The 15,012-nt window shown below is 46.1% G+C and overlaps 1 long non-coding RNA gene across 1 annotated transcript in view; it reads right to left on the reverse strand.

Moving 5' to 3' along the window:
* Positions 1-15,012, reverse strand: part of LOC146059563 (uncharacterized) — a 389,618-nt gene that overhangs the window by 216,087 nt on the left and 158,519 nt on the right. The gene's annotated exons all lie outside the window — the stretch shown is intronic.

The following is a 15,012-nucleotide window of genomic DNA, read 5'->3' on the forward strand; positions in this document are numbered from 1 at the left end:
AGATTAAGTCATCTGGAGGACCCCTCCACATAATCAACAAATCGTCTATGTAGCGATTAAAGTGAACGATTCTACCTGCAATTGATGGGTTGTCAAAGAATAACTCTTGTTCGAATTCGAACATAAAAATGTTCGCGTATGAGGGGGCTACCGCCGCCCCCATCGCTACCCCCATCAACTGCAGGTAGAATCGCTCCCCATAGACAAAAAAATTTTTGGTCAGAATTAAAGACATCAACTCCACAATAAGACCTATATCAGGGCCCTGATATAGGGGGTTGTTACTCAAAAAATGTCTGAGTGCTGACAGCCCTTGCGTATACGGAATAGAAGTATAGAGTGCACACACGTCGATACTAAATAAATAGATCATATCTACAAAAGGAGGTATTACTTGTAATTGCTTTAACAGTTCAGTAGTATCTAATAAATAGCGGGGGTGACCTCTGATACATGGTTGTAATACACTATCAATATATATAGAGGTGGGTTGCATTAATGACCCCCTGGCTGCCACAATGGGCCGACCAGGAGGGTCTACCTCTGATTTGTGCACCTTAGGTACACAATAAAACTGAGGTGCCACCGGGTGTGATGGTATCAATGCTTTTTTTAAATCATCAGAGATCATCCCTGCCTCAAATGCTGCTTGTAACATATTCTGCAGTTCCCTTGAAAAAACCATAGTAGGATCAACCGCTAGATGTCTATACGTTAAAACATCGTTTAAATGTAGCATGCACATATCATGATACTTATTCAGGTCCATGATCACCAGTGCCCCGCCCTTGTCAGCTGGACGGAACACTAGTGACCTGTCCCCGGACAGTGCCTGCAATGCCATGCGTTCAGATTTGCTGACATTATTACGATACACCGGTGTAGAATTAACAGCTGTTTTTACTTGAAAGTCAATCACTTTGGAGAACGATGTAATAGTCTCGTTATGTGACTGGGGGTCAAAGCCTGATTTAGGCATAATTTTACGTAATTGTTTTTGGATATTGAGGGGTAAAGGCCCCGGGGTACTCACAGTCTCGGTCATGTTCAGTTGGGGTTTATTAAAAAATTCTTTAAGCCGGAGGGATCTCCCGAGTTGGTGGTGCTCAATCGTCCACTGCAGGTCGTTGTGCCGGGTGGTCGGAATGAATGACAAACCTTTTGATAATATACTCGTTTCTGTTTTGGTCAATAGATGAGATGATAAGTTCATTATGACGTTTTTTTGGTCGCCTTGGGCGGTTTTTTGCCTCCTCTGCCTCTGCCTTTCGCCACCTCTCCTGGTGACTCGCCTGTGCCGTCTACGCGGGCTCTCGTGGTCACCCCTAAAGGGACAGGGGCTCCATGGTTTTTTGGCTGTCGGCTACTGCTGTCGCTGCTGGACGAATTGAATTCAGTGGAACTGGGCAAATGTTCAGGTTTATTGCGGCCCCGCCGGAAGAAAGGTTTTTTCCCTTCTCTCTCCCTATATGGGTTTGTCCAATGGTAGACAGTTTGAAGCTCATAATCCCTTTCCACTTTAGTTTTTTTCTCTTGCTTGAATTTAATTAATTCTCTTTTGTAGACTTGGATTTCGGCATTGAGCTTGTCATACCATTTATTGGATGTATCTGCTAATAGGTTTGCTTTATGAATGGTTTCAAAAGTTGCAGTTTTCTCTTTGCAGATATTTACTTCTTTTGATGAAAACTCTATAATTAGCAACATCCAATCTAGCGAACATTTGTTGGCTATGGCCACCCATTTTCTACAAAATTCAGCGTCATACTTCCCAATTGTAGGGGCATTCTTAATACGCAGTCCTCTGGGTATATGGTGAGCGCGATAATATTCACTTAAGGAGAGTGCATGGTAGTAGTAATCTACTTCACGCTTCTGCAGGCGGAGTAGGTCCCGGTACAATATCTCCAGTGGGATTGCCTCCATCTGGTCCGCAATCTGGCTTTGTAGCAGTATGTGATCTGCTTCTGTCGGTGTGTAGCTGAAGGTATCTCCCGCTATAAGCGGTTTCCTCGTGGTACCTGTGGCGGCTGCGGCTTCCACCGGTGTAGGCTCCATGTTGTAGCTCGTTACCTTGTGTGTAACCAAGTGCACCGGACTGCTCGCACTGCGAGCTGTGAAAGACAATGGAGACACTGACTCAATCGGGTAACAGCGTGGGGGTGCCTCTGGCGGGAACGGATCTCCTCATGGGATATATATATATAGATAGATAGATATATATATATATATATATATATATATATATATATATATATATATATATATATATATAGATTCGTGTGAAGACCGCACTCGCACTTCAACATTGGGATAACACGGGGTGCCAGATAAAGGAGATGCGTATAGTACGAATATCCAGTTATAGTCCGGGGTGTGTCAACACCAATATAGGTGTCGAGTATCCAGCACTCTCCTATTTATAAATCCAAACAAATTTTTGTAAAATCCAAAAGTATAATCTTTAATCGTTCACACGTAGTCACATCAGGTCAGTGTACAGGTATATATAGGGAATATGCCCCGACGTTTCGATCTTGCGATCTTTATCAAGAGGCTAAGATTCCTGTGGTTCAACAAAATCAACTGTGGAGCAGTGAAGAAAAGCCCTGGGTGACCGGAGCAGCTGCTTCACTGCTCCACAGTTGATTTTGTTGAACCACAGGAATCTTAGCCTCTTGATAAAGATCGCAAGATCGAAACGTCGGGGCATATTCCCTATATATACCTGTACACTGACCCGATGTGACTACGTGTGAACGATTAAAGATTATACTTTTGGATTTTACAAAAATTTGTTTGGATTTATAAATAGGAGAGTGCTGGATACTCGACACCTATATTGGTGTTGACACACCCCGGACTATATATATATATAGATATATATATGAGTGGGAGAAAAAGACCGTCGTTTTGCGCTACCTGTAGCAGCTACTCTATAAGACCTCCCTGTTAGTGAAGGTCAAAAAATGGAGATGTGTATGTATGTTGGATATAGAGAGCGCTAGATAGAAGCCTCCACCTTATTGTGACATTCAATAGTGGATACCGAATTTGCGATTTGCAAACAAATTTTATTTAAAATGAATAGTATAGTCAATATCGGACAATATTCACATAAAAAATAGTAAGAAATAGTGTCTGCTTTCTGGAAAGCAGACACTGTGAGAGAGCGATTCACACACCTCTGGTGTCCGCCAATCATTTGGACAGTGCGACCCGTATAAGCATCCGACAGAAAACTGTTGGACAGGTCTACCACCATCAAAGGGTGTTCTTCAAAACCTTTGAACAGTGCTATTCGTATAAACACTGGACAGATTTCTGTATGACAGACCTTTAAACACCACAGGACGTCATCCAAGCGTCATAAGAAGTTTTTAAAATAATTCAACCTGAGATCTTTCATAAGCTCAGAATCCCGAGTCTACTACCCCTGAGGAAGCCGTTCATCGGCGAAACGCGTTGGGTCTCGACTCATTGGAAACACTTGAATTATAATCTTACTATTTTTTATGTGAATATTGTCCGATATTGACTATACTATTCATTTTAAATAAAATTTGTTTGCAAATCGCAAATTCGGTATCCACTATTGAATGTCACAATAAGGTGGAGGCTTCTATCTAGCGCTCTCTATATCCAACATACATAGATATATATATATATAGATATATATATATAGATGATATAAGAATGGCCTCTGCAATGCAGAAAAGAAAAAATGTATTAGGCAGTGGATCAGTATAGAAATATTAAAGATGAACGGTTGAATATGATGGAAATTTGTCTTTTATTTTACAAACTAAATAGCTATATAAAGTTCCCCATGACTCTAGCACAGCTCACAATGTTCTGTGTATGTCTTAATTAATTCAGGTTCTCAATTTAAACCTGAAACTATGCACCAACAATGCAATTTATATTTGGCTGTGCACATTAATTGCATCAGTTTGCTACTTGTACAACGCGCAGTTTATAAAGAACAATAGGACTTCAATTATCGGAACTTTACAAATTACCTCAGCCGAGACCAAAGCAATCTTTATTTAGTGACCTTTTACGTATGATTGCATTTTGGCACCGACATAAAGCCAACACAATACCCTACACAATATCCACGCTTAAATTAAAACGTTTGGCTTAGTTATGTTTTAAATAAAACATGGTTAATATAAGGCTGAATAATAGAGCACCAGGTGCTGATTTTTTGACGTTGAACAAATCTTTATTCGGTAGAAACTTGTGACATCACTGAGGTTGTTGCCTTTTGCCTCAGTGATGTCACTATTTTTTTTGTGAATTAGGCTGTTTGCTCATTAATATTTCATCTGTCCACAAAATGTCTGCTCCGTTGTGAGAAGATGTAAGGTAGACTCTAATAACTTGATGATAATTGTATGCACAGCATACCTCCTACACCTGTCCTGATCTAGTTGGGACAGTCCTAGATTTGTGAGGTGTTGTCTCCCATCCCAAATGCTACAGCTGACTAGCGCGTCCCACTGAATAGTGTCCTTTTCATAATAGTGGCAGGTGCATGTGGCATTGGAAGGGTGTTTATAAAGAAAGAGAAAGAAGTTAGGGTTCTAAGGACTTACAAAGTAATAACCAAGTCCTCAACACTGTGACGCAGTGTGTGTCCCAACATTGAATTAATTTATGTTCATTGACTATTTATACCATGCTGTTACCTTTAATGAAATGTTGTTTGTTTGTGCTGTAATCCCTAGCAACTAGATTATGGGTGTCAATTTTCTAGTATGACTTAAGAAATGAAAGCAAAGTGTTTGATTGGTTGCTATGAGTTACAATCAGGGCCACCAACCTTTCCCACTCATGTCCCTATGAACGTTCAGTCACACACTCCTTTTTTTAAGGCACACATTTTAAAATACTCTCATACATCCCATGAAGGAGAAAATAACTCCACGAGTAAGGTGCCTGACCGCAACATGAAAGACCATGTGTACAAATCCTGGGTATGACAGTATTTTGAAATGCGTGCTTTAAATAAAGAATGATGTGACTGAAGGCACTGGGTATGACTGCTAAGAAATGTGTGTAATTTAAAATAAAGTATAATGTAACTAAATGACAAAGATCTCAAATTAAGGGGCCGATTCAGGATTCGAAGTTGGCCCCAGCCACAATGGTCAGGGTTTGCGTATTTCTAAGCATGTGCAAACCCCGACATCGAAGGCTTTGGAGAGTTACACATTCGCTGGTCTGTTTGCTGCCGGGAGGGAGGGCTGGAAAAATGGGTGTGGGGGGTATTTGGCCGGTTGGTGGGCACTCGTTAAGCTGCAATGTTCGCTGTTTACTGAGCCTAAGTACATAAATGATGGTACAAGACAATTGGCTTCCAAATCAATTTTCTTGGGAGTGTTCTGTAAGTTTAGGTGTTATATATATATATATATTTTTTTTTTACACACCCTTTATTAAAACAATAATAATAAAAAATACCTGATGTGCTTGTAAGACACTCAATATACTAGGGCGCAATATAATATATTGGTGAAAGGTTGCCGTATCTATCTTTATCAAGTATAAGAGACAGGTTTGTGGGAGAACAAGAAGACTTACGAAGGGATCTTGGTTTTAGAAAGATAAGACTGACTCGGAGGAGAGGGCTGAAACCCTGCTCCGTCGCCTTTGTGCGCAATGCAGGAATGTGCTTGCTTTTCATTTTACTTTTTTTTGTGTTGAGCTCTCTGGCTTGCAAGCGTATCTTAAGCCACGCCGGGTCAGGGCAAACAGAGAACCGCATTCATGAATAGATCAAGTTTATGTGAGAATCTGCTCCTCTGGTGCCCTCGATTTCCATATGAATTGTTAATAAAATCTCAGGCTGAAAGCACATGATCACATCAGTGGGGAAGTCATGCAGAGAGTCCCCCAGTTAAGGAAAAAAAATTGCTCTATCCTTCTCAAACCCCCCACCTTCTGTATTCGTGGGAATTAAGCCTTGTAACCACTCCCAATGAAGCCCCCTCCATCCTCGACATCATCCCAGCACCTGATCACCGGGGAATGGATTGCACAGGCCAAAGGGGCACAAGGGGAAAGGGACGGTAATGACCCTCACCTGCCTAGCAGTTGGTCATCACAGATATCCTCAAGCACAGAGAGCGATAACCCCGGAGGACAATGGGACGTGTCCAGCAGCTGATGCCAGTAGCTGGATGACTTTCCCACAGCTTTCTGACATTGGGTGAACTGAGGAGCAGCGAAGACAATAAGAGGTCATACAAAAGAGCAAAAGAACAGGACCCATTGTGATTAACATTATCTTCCCATGGAAACGTAGGGAGAAGAAACCAGGACTGCTCCAGGGTCCTTGTCAAAAGCCCCCACCGCTGCATCTTCTACAGAGCCCTTTCTTCTATTTACACTAGTACAAAATGGGGTATAAGGTTTATAAATTAGAATCCAGTTTGATTATCTTTACGCGCAAAAAGGATAAAATAATAATAATAGTAATATTAGTAATGACAATAAAAATAGTAATATGAATAATAATATAACGTAACTATGCATAGGGGACACAAGTGTAGTTAGGGGTATTTGGAGTGTGCACCAAGTACAGGGTATATGTAAGTAAGCACGCACTAATAACGAGAACCAGGCATACACATTGGAAGGTACAGCTCTCTTCAATGCACGCAAGGCCTGAATCCGGTCCCAACGTCCTTGCAAGGGTCAAGGCATACTTTGCGCATGACCCCCACCCGTACTTTGCATGAGCAGTACAGGTCCTGCATCGTTGGACGCAGTACAGCGGCCAACGTCATCCCCAGTCTCCAGCTGTTTGAGGCAGGCAGGGAGCGCCAACATCCGCCGATTCACAAAATGGGAACAAATCGCCTTCGTTTTGTGGGCGGGCCATGGTCGCCTGCGGACGGAGTTTTGTCAGTCGGTCTGTGTGACTGCAGGTTGTACTCAGCTGACCGATGGCGTTGCAAATGATCTAAAGCTGGATTCTCAGATGCCGCACTGGATCGCACATGTATTTATAAAAGACACCCTCTGCTGCCTTATGCATTACGATATCTGAGCATCGCTGCTACTTCCAAGTAAGTAGCAACGATGCTCCAGGCAACCGCACCTGAATTACCCCCACATACGCCTGATTTCCGTCCAGCTCCGCCTACGCCTCTGTATGAGCTGCAGATGTCTTCATAGTGTTCTCACACACCATACGGATTCGGATGCACAGCATCAGAACTGTATGTGCAGCGGTAGGGAATATAGAGTGTAAGCTCCACTGGGGCAGAGTGTTCAAATATTCTCTGTAAAGCGCTATGGAATATGTGTGCGCTATACAAATAACTGGTAATAAATATATAGTCCATTCCTAATCGATAACAGGGGGGGGGGGGGTTGGCAAAAAAGAGATGCAGAGGTAGCACCTAAAGGGGGTGTCAGGGGTGTGTTTCTGAAAGTGGCTACATGCAGGGGCATAACTCTGGGAGACAGTGGAGTCATCTGCCACCGGGCTCCTGCTCCCAAGGGGGCACCTCTCCTCCCCTGCGAGTTTGAATCGGTTAATTGAAAGCCGTTGATATCTCTTCCGTGGCTGACTCCCCCTCCTAATATCATTTTTGCAATTGTCACACCCTGTATTAGAACCCATGACCTGTCTTACTGGAGACAGACACCTTACTGATTGAGCTATATGGCAGGTCACCAATGTTTATCTTGCCTCCGTGGCAACTGGGATAAACTTACGCCACTGTGCAGAGACGATATAATGCTGCTATCATGGGGCTGGGGCAAGTCACAGGCCTCGTCTGCATCAAAAGACATAATCATTTCCTAAGTATCCCACTTTATGTGAGATCTGGGGCGGGTCGCCGCGGCGCCGCTGCACAAGCAGCCACACAGTAGACACAGAGATGTTCAGTATAATCGCACCATCATTAATAATGCGTAAGTGCAAGACTGGGTTTGTGTAAAGAAGCAAAAGGAATATTTTCCCAGCGCTCAGCAGAACAGGTGCTCAGCTAATAGACCCCAGTAATGGGAAATGTTCCTTAGCCCCCCCGGTGTCCTAAGGAGACAAAAGACTTATTGTTCAATATGTGTGTGTTTGAGGGTGGGGGCTCCCTTTTTTAAATGAGGTCCTTCACCGATTGAATTTTAAAATATCCTGAATTAAGTTAAAAATCCTCCAAATCTGAAAAAGATTAGAGGGGCGATGTATCAAATCTTGGAGAAGGATAAAGTACCACCAATCAGCGTGTATCATCTTTCAAAAGCAGCTGGCTGATAAAAATGCGTACACATTATGCGATAATCGTTAACGATATGCACGATAACAGTATTAGGTACTTATGTAGTATCTGGGCGTCCGATTTTGTGATTGTATGCCTTACCTTAAGGCATACAATCAGATGCGATGCGATTCGATGCGATTTTGCATAGGATTCAATGTTAAGAAGGTCCTGTTCATTTCCCCACTATCCAAGTGGGCATAGAGTTGATTTTATATAGCGTGGCGAGCGCAGCGAGCCACCGAGCCCGAAGCGTGGCGAGCGAAGCGAGCCCCGCGAGGGGCCCCATATTTCTTAAAAAGTATTCTGTGTCCCCTCGCGGGGCTCGCTACGCTCGCCACGCTTCGGGCTCGGTGGCTCGCTGCGCTCGCCACAGGTTTATATCCAACTCCATGCCCACTTGGATAGTGGGGAAAGGAAAAGGACCCCTTTTTCCCATTGAATTCTATGTTAAAATGGACTCAGACCATTTTAACATTGAATCTTGACCATCGCATCGCATACGATTTGGTCGCATGCGATGCGATGCGATCCAATCCGATTTCTAACTCGGACGCCCAGATACTACATAAGTACCCAGTATTGTTAACAATAATATTGCGTATATCGGCTAATGTGTACGCACTATATCGTTAACAATGCACACTCCCGCGGGTTGTTACTGTCCCCCTCTATTGTCTGTACATGCAGTCACATTCTGACAATCTCACCAGCAACAGCATGCTCCTGGGTGCGGCCACTGAACGATATCGTTAACCATATAGTTCGGTGTGTATGAACTAAATCGTTTGTCCAGAAGCAGTGGCGGAACTATAGCTCCGCAGCCCCTGCAGTGGCGGGGGAGCGCAGAGAAATTGGGGGCGCCACCGGGGGGGCTGCGGGGCTATAGTTACCCGTGGTCTGCGTCTCGCCCGGCTCTCTGCCGGGACCTGCCTGACGTTACGGTCCCGGCCGGCTCCTGCTGCAATGAAAACTGACAATTAGAAAATGGCTGCCCCCATACTGCAGACAGTTTTCTGTCTGCAGTATGGGGCAGCCATTTTCTAAGAGTCACAACACCAAAAAAAGAAGAGATTTGTAACTGGCGCTAAAGGGAAAGCAGCTAGGTTTTTTTCCTCAGGAGGCCATCAATCCTCCAAACCAGGCAATTCGACAAAGAAGATATTTATGGGAAAAAAACCAGCGCAGAAATTCAAACGAAACTTGCTTGTGAATCGGGACATGGGTACTGTGCTTAAGGGGGCTTAAGTAACCACACTTACATTATTTTCCCAACTCGCGTTCACATAGCAGTTTCTTTGAGTATATCATAGTTATCCAGCTACCTCTGTGCAACCTTTTGCACAATAAAAACAATATTGTGAGGTGTGAGGTGTTCAGAATAGACTGGAAATGAGTGGAAATGAATGTTATTGAGGTTAATATAGCGTAGGAGCAAAAAATAAAAAACCAAAATTCTGCGATTTTAGCAGTTTTTATGCTTTTTTAACAAAAAATCAGAACCCAAAACCCCAAAAATCCAAACACAAAACACTTAGGAGGTGTTTTGCCAAAACCCATTAGAACCCAAAACCTCAAGGTAATCAGAACCCAAAACCCAAAACCCGTAAAGTGGCCGGTGCACATCCCTAATTATTATTATTACTAGGTGATTCATCGCGCCCTACGGGCGCTCTTCACACCGTCGTAAGGGGCTGCGCCCCCTTAATTTGTGAACATTTGTATATGAGAAAGATGGTTAGAATTGTATGAAAGATGCCTGTATTGCAACTTCAGTTATAGGTGAAATGTGTTAAATAGAGAGCATATGATGTGGAAGGGGGTGTGTATTGTTTTGTTTAATTAAAAAGCGGTTACAGAGTAAGATGTACATTGATAGTGTGGATGGTACAGTGACATTTGTGGGTGTGGGGGGGCTGTGTGTGCATGTTGTTTAGGTGTGTGTGTGTGTGCAATAGTATAGTAGGGTGTTTCTGAGTCAGCGGCTCCCCACTGGCGGAGGTCATGACACAGGAAAACAGGAGGCTGGGTAGTGATAGGGGTGTGTGGGAATAAGGGGGACTAAAGAGGAGGGTGGGAGATACTGTGCTGCTTCTGCCAGTGGGTGAGGGTCCAGCGTGGCAGCACAGGAGTACAGGATGGTGGCCCTTAGTCAGTGTCTCCTCCTACTGGGTGGGAATTCGGGTGCATGAGAGCAGGAGGCTGGGCTATGAGGCATGATAGGGGCATGTGGGCAAAACAGCGTCAGCGACTCCCCAGTGGTGGAAGTTACGGTTCAGGAGAGCAGGAAGCTGGGTAGTGATAGGGGTGTGTGAGTATACTGGGGACTAATTAGGGGGTTAGGGGTGCCGTGAATTGCGGGAGGGGCGCCGTGAATCAAGGGAGGGAGGGGGCGCAGGTGTCGGCGAATTGCGGGAGATGGCGGGGGTCCGCAAAGCGTGAGAGGGGGCGTGAATTGCGCGAGGGAGGGTTGCGAATCGCGGGAGGGGGGGGCACGGGGCGCGATGAATCACCTAGTTGGTTATATATTCTTGTAGAAGGATGGTAGGATGTTGCTGTCATTCAGAATGCATTTACATAAACAGTAATAGTAGCAGTAAAAGGTCTGACTTAAAACACCTACAGTAAAACAGAACAGGTGTTATATATTATACAAAGAATTGGTTGATGATGTGTAGGTTGACGTGCACATAGTTCATAGTTGTCACTGGAAAAAAAACACAGAAAGTTCAACACATGTAAATGTTGACATGTGTGGCACTTCATCTGTGTCCATGTCGACACATGAGAATGAATATGAAAACATTCAAAAAATAAATATATAAATAATAAATAAATCTTCAAAAACTCATGTCAACCTTTTTCATTGTCGACCATAGCCGTGCCAGTGTTTTGCATGTGCCATTTAATCCTGGGGTTGCCGTGAATCACGCGCGGGGGTGGGGTAGGGAGGAGGTGAGGGGTGTCCGCGAATCACGGGAGGAGGGGTCGTGGGTGGATGCCGTGAATTGCGGGAGGAGGGGTCGCGGGGGGTGTGGGTGCCGCGAATCGTGGGATGGGGGGGGGGCGCGGGGGGTTGCAGTGAATCGTGGGAGGGTGGGTCGTGGGGGCGGGGGGTTGCCGCAATGACAGGAGGGGGGGTCAGGGGTGGTGAATCGCAGTAGGGGGGGTCGTGGGGGGCACCGTGAACTGCGGTAGGGGGGCCCGGGGGTTGGCGCGAATTGCAGGAGGGGGGGGGGTGTCAAGGGGTGGGGCCACGAATCGCGGGAGTCCCCAGGGGTGCCGCGAATTGCGGGGGGTGTGCTGCAAATCGCGGGGTCGCGGGGGGTGCCGCGAATCGCCACAAGAAAAAAATCAACACAGAAAGGTCAACACATGTAAATGTTGACATAAGTGTGGCACTTCATTGGTGTCCATGTCGACACATGAGAATGAATATGAAAACATTGAAAAAGTGAAAAATAAATCATGTCAACCTTTTTCATTGTCGACCATAGCCATGTCAGTGTTTTGCATGTGCCATTTAATCGTGGGGATGCCATGAATGGGGGGTGGGGGGAGGGAGGTGCATACCCAATATGACCCTCTCCAGGAGGGACACATTGCTCTGTTTCTGGACTTTCTTCTTAATTTATGGATTACCATCACCTGTGCTTAAACACCTTTCTTATCAATTACCCTGTTTAAAATGACAGGTGATGACAATCTTAAATTAAGATGGAAGTCCACAAACATAGCATTCTGTCCCTCCTGGAGAGGGTCATGTTGGGAGGTATGGAGGTGTGGGGCGCTCACCTGGTGTGTCTGGTGTGTAGCTGTGTCTTTGCTGTGTAACATGGAGAGGCAGAGGGTGTCTGGCACTGTCTGTGGGCTCACTGGGCTGGTTCTCTGTCATGTGAGTCAGTCATGTGAGTCAGAGGCTCCACCCAGCGTTATAGCTCCAGACACACTTTGAGTGACAGATGTAGCCAAATATATAAGAGATTATATACTAGTAGGAGTTCTATTGCAGATGGGATGTTGCTATGGGCAACCAATCACAAACTACTTAGAATTTATTTAGCACGTTCTAGTATATAATAGATAGAAGGGGGTCATTGTGGTTAATTCGCTCGGATGCGAATATACACCCTTGCAAGTCAACCAGAACCTGCCGTGTGAATGGTGGTACGCCCGCTCCCCCCTCTCATCGTGTGTTCCCACGCAGGGCCTGCGAATGTTTAACATAAACATCTATTCGCAGCCGACCACCGAATGATGTGGAACGTGCACACATATCTAAGTGAATCTCAGGTCAGTTAGATTTGCGTGCACCCTCGGGAGGAAGTGGGTGGTGTCAACTGCTATCCAATGGTGTCAGCTGCCTGCCCCCAGCTCCGACGTCACGGCCCGATTACCATGAGAAGAGTTTACATGGATACTACCATAAAATACTGGGCGCTCCCATGGGCGTGACTATCCGCCGCTGCCGCCACATGCCCCCAGCCGCAGCCATGGGTGTGTGCACCTGGCAAACAGTCTGTTCGCCGTGTACGCATACCCCCGGCATATGATTATGCGCAGAAATGTGACTGTGCATGCGCATACGACAAACATTGGTCCCCGTGCGAACAAACGCCGGCTGCGAACGGACCAGAATAATTTTGCCGGTGCTCACCCGCTCCCCGGGGGTGAGGGATCAGGTGATGAGGCAGCGGCTGCCTAGTCGCTCCAGAGGGGGTGTGGGGGGGGGGGAGTTGCAGCCCCTCACCTCCATTGGGGGGGGGGGGGGGCGACCTGCTGCAAACTGCAGTGGCCGGCAAACTCCAGAGCTGCCTAGTGGTGGCGCCAGCCCTGGGTTTTGCCAAAACCAAAACATGATTTAGATCTAAAACGTAGGGCTCCATGCACATATCTAAAACCACTTATCAATGTTCAGCAATGATGACAGCATAACACTGCGTACATGCTAGGATGTCATATAGAACAACAGCACATTACTAGTTACTATAGTACAATAGACCTGGCAGTAATTATTCTTACTCAAGATACAATTACAGATTTTAGACCCACTCGCCATTTTAGGGTGTTTTTACCCTGCTGTGCCACATAAAGCATTGGTGAGAGTCAAATTAAGAAACCCAGTATGTCATAGCTCTTCCAACAACAGTTTGTCTATTACCCACGCAGTATACCTATCCTGATTAGAGACAGTGTTATTTAAGCAAGCTTACACCATTGTAACACAGCTAATAATGCAGCCACGTCATTAAAGCATACACACTGTTCAATTTTGTCTATTTTTCAATTCGATTTTGCTTCTACAAATGGAGCGTCTCTCAGCCAGCACTGGGAATTGCCCATAGCTTGCGATCGCCATCAGAGAGGCGCTCCATCAGACAGGATGGGTGGTGTCTCACACGCACACGCATTCCTGTCAACACAACGGCGGGGAGTACTTTCTGTGCCCGTCTCCACTTCAGAGAGATGGGCAGGGATCGGGGGCAGCTTCTGTTGGAATCGGGGCGGAGGGCTCCATCGGAACGGGGCGAGCGAGTGTCTCATGCACGCGTGCCCCTTTCTGGCGGCTGGCAGTTAGAGATTCAATCAACAGGAGCAGCTTCGACAGGAAACATAGACAGACGAGACTATATAGAACAGATCTGCACTATATAGTCTAAATCCAATTTTTACACGGCACCGTGCAATTTGATCCTGATTCGATCGGGATGGAATCAGGATTGAATAGAAAGTACATTGCACCGTGTACATCCCTTAAGTGTTATATCATGCACATGGAGCAGTGGCGTAGCTACGTTTTGGGCGGCCCACCGCCGTTAGGGGGGGCGCCCACCCCCCCGTCGCCGCCCCGCCAAGCACCCCTACCCCGCCGCCCATGCAAACCCCCCCTCAATCCCCCACAGCCTTACCTATCGTGCTGGTCCTGGCGGCTCCGTTCTTCTGCTGAGGACCACCAGAAAATGGCTGCCCCCATACAGCAGACAGTTTCAGAGAACTGTGTGCTATATGGGGGCGGCCATTTTGTGGTGGTCCTCAGCAGAAGAACGGAGCTGCCGGGACCAGCGCGATAGGTAAGTCTGCGGGGGATTGAGGGGGGGTTTAACTATAGCACCGCAGCCTCCGGCGCCCCCACATGCACAGCGCCCCCCCGCGGTGGCGGGGGCTGCGGTGCTATAGTTACGCTGCTGACATGGAGCCTCATATAGTAACCCAGGCATTATGCAAAAAACTTATGTTGACAGTCATTAGGTCGACCACTATAGGTCAACAGTCACTGGGTTGACACATCAAACAGGTCGACATGCAGTAGGTCGACATGGTCATTGGGTTGACACAAGCATTTCATGTTTTCCAGTGTCTATGGCGTCTTAAGTCGACATGGACACCATATATGTGCACCGCGTTCCTTCGCGCGGCTCACTGCGCCCGGCACACTTTTATATTCTCACCCTATGCCCATTTGGATAGTAAAGTATGAAAAACCACCTTCTTAAAGCAAAAAAAACATGAAAAACCCATGTCGACTTAATGCTTGTATCAATAACCATGTCGACCTATTTCATGTGTCCACCTAGTAACTGTTAACCTATAGTGGTCGACCTACAGATGGAGCGCCTGTCAGCCAGCCTGAAGAATCGCCAGATCTCCTGAGCTGTCGCAGGCTGGCGGACAGGAGCTCCATCTAAATTGGACGCTCGAGCGTCTCACACGCTTGCGCGGCGGCGAGGAGAAG

The sequence above is a fragment of the Crinia signifera genome, chromosome 2, assembly GCF_055691185.1.
Source record: "Crinia signifera chromosome 2, ASM5569118v1, whole genome shotgun sequence".
NCBI lineage: Eukaryota > Metazoa > Chordata > Amphibia > Anura > Myobatrachidae > Crinia > Crinia signifera.